Source organism: Brassica napus, unplaced genomic scaffold (assembly GCF_020379485.1).
Source record: "Brassica napus cultivar Da-Ae unplaced genomic scaffold, Da-Ae ScsIHWf_1087;HRSCAF=1551, whole genome shotgun sequence".
NCBI lineage: Eukaryota > Viridiplantae > Streptophyta > Magnoliopsida > Brassicales > Brassicaceae > Brassica > Brassica napus.
The window spans coordinates 165,001-167,745 of NW_026014511.1; the positions used below are offsets into that span (position 1 = coordinate 165,001).

Below are 2,745 nucleotides of genomic sequence, written 5' to 3' on the forward strand. Positions count from 1 at the left end.
GAGTATGGTAACGGGCGGGTGTTGTGGAAGTGATGTTTAAAATAAGAATTCACAATGATGATCGATATTAAAGTATAGTACTAGTACTTGCATGATCATGTATATACATTTGATAACTGTTTGGTTTATTATTGATTGTGTTGTGATTCTAGATTCACTGAGTAAATTAGTTGCTCATGACTCATTCGTGTGTGCAGGTAACCCTTAGGCGGGAGACACTTTACTTTTTGGACGGAAGGAACAGCCAACCAGCGGTAGTATTTTGTTGTCCTTTTAATGTACCTTTTGATGTATATTTACTTAAAACGTTGTTGGGCAATAGGCCATATGATAAAACTATAACACTTTGTAAGATGTTTAAAGTAAATAAATAATGTATAAAAGATGTTTATAAATCACGAGTTCTCATATGATATTAGTCCTTGTCCGGGACGAACTAACTATCGAATATTTCTTTATCGGGTTGAAAAGCCTAGAGTAATATCCGATAGGAGCGTCTGTGTTCTTTGGTTGTTGGTCTAAGGCGATCGAATTTATTTCGAGAACCTCGGGTCGACCATCAGGGAACATCGACCGTGTCAGTTCCAGTTATCTATGATCGGGGGTGTCACAGTCCTGCTGTCTTAATCCACCAACACCCTTTGTGGGTTCTAGGTTAGCTTGTAGTTGGTCACCCGTAACCCGGCTTCTGGTTCATCCCGCATCGCCAGTTCTGCTTACCAAAAATAGCCCACTTGGAGCTCTCGATTCCGTGGGATGGCTCAACAAAGCAGCCACCCCGTCCTACCTATTTAAAGTTTGAGAATAGGTCGAGGACATTGCGTCTCCGATGCCTCTAATCATTGGCTTTACCCGATAGAACTTGTTTCCCAGCTCCAGCTATCCTGAGGGAAACTTCAGAAGGAACCAGCTACTAGATGGTTCGATTAGTCTTTCACCCCTATACCCAAGTCAGACGAACAATTTGCACGTCAGTATCGCTGTGGGCCTCCACCAGAGTTTCCTCTGGCTTCGCCCCGCTCAGTCATAGTTCACCATCTTTCGGGTCCTGACAGGCATGCTCACACTCGAACCCTTCTCAGAAGATCAAGGTCGGTCGGCTGTGCACCCTTGAGGGATCCAGCCAATCATCTTCCTTGTGCTTTATGGGCTTACTCACCCGTTGACTCGCACACATATCAGACTCCTTGGTCCGTGTTTCAAGACGGGTCGAATGGGGAGCCCACAGGCCGACGCCCTGAGCACGCAGATGTCAAGGCATGCCGTGAGGCGTGTGCTGCAGACCACGATTAAGGCAGCGACGTCTCCGCGGGAGTAACAAAAGCCCGAGCTTAGGTCACCACGGCCCGAATCGATCGGCAGACCAGATTGCTCCGTTCCGCATCCGACTGGGATGAATCGCCGGCCCCCATCCGCTTCCCTCCCGACAATTTCAAGAACTCTTTGTCTCTCTTTTCAAAGTCCTTTTCATCTTTACCTTGCGGTACTTGTTTGCTATCGGTCTCTCACCCATATTTAGCCTTGGACGGAATTTACCGCCCGACTGGGGCTGCATTCCCAAACAACCCGACTCGTAGACAGCGCCCGATGTGGTGCAACAGGGTCCGGGCTCGACGGGGCTCTCACCCTCTCTGGCGCCCCTTTCAAGGGAACTTGGGCCCAGTCCGTCGCTGAGGACGCTTCTCCACACTACAATTCGAACGCCAAAGATGTCCGATTTTCAAGCTGGGCTCTTCCTGGTTCGCTCGCCGTTACTAAGGGAATCCTTGTTAGTTTCTTTTCCTCCGCTTATTGATATGCTTAAACTCATCGGGTGATCCCGCCTGACCTGGGGTCATGTTGAAGACTTTGGGTCATCAAGAGCTTTTGGACCGGAATGTCTGACTATATGACGAGAATTGAATTCACCACCGCATGTCAAGACGCTCCTGGCGTCCTTAGCTCGGATTTTGGCCAACCGCGTCGGGAGATCAGCTTTCGTCCCATATCCTCGAGAGGATGGGGGGACGACGATTTGTGACACCTAGGCAGACGTGCCCTCGGCCAGAAGGCTTGGGGCGCAACTTGCGTTCAAAGAATCGATGGTTCATGCGAGAGCCGAGATATCCATTGTCGAGAGTCGTTTTAGACTTTACATTGCAGCACTGCTTCCGAACAAATACCGTCCCTGGGTTGGCAAAAGCAGGCTGTTTAGTGATATCCGGAAGCTATGCGTACGATCCAACCAAAACAGAAGTCTTGGGTGTCATGTTCCTGGTCCGAGATAGGATCGTTGGGACAAGCCATGGTGCGGGGAGACACACCAGTCAGGTCATTAGACCAGTAGACAAGCGTATCCTGGCTCAGACATAGGGTTAAAGGCATCAAAGTGTTGAGACTTAACCAGGGTGAAGAATGAATGGGTTTAATAGAGCTGGACGAGTGATGTGGGAGCTGTATGGGACAGCGGCCGAGCTTGGGCAGCTCAGGGAAGCTCAATGGGAGCTCAGTCAGTATGCATCAGTTCGTGGAGCTAGAAGAACTAGCTCACTCAGCTGGGACCAGCTAGCAGTCAGCTCGACTCAGCTGGGCCGAGTGTTCATGTTCGCGACGGTTGGGGCGGATACAAGGACGGTTATGGTGGTTCGGTTAGATGGTGCGGCCACGGTATGGACGGTCAGTTAAAGGGCTTGGCCTTGGCTTCAAAATAGAGAACCGACAGGGACAGGAGCAGTTGGAGCCAGTTGAGGACCGGTTGGGGGCAGG

At 49.9% G+C, this 2,745-nt stretch overlaps 1 pseudogene; it reads right to left on the reverse strand.

Moving 5' to 3' along the window:
* LOC125595782 overlaps positions 1-1,837 on the reverse strand; it is a 5,652-nt pseudogene extending 3,815 nt beyond the window's left edge.
* Positions 1,838-2,745: the final 908 nt, after the last annotated feature.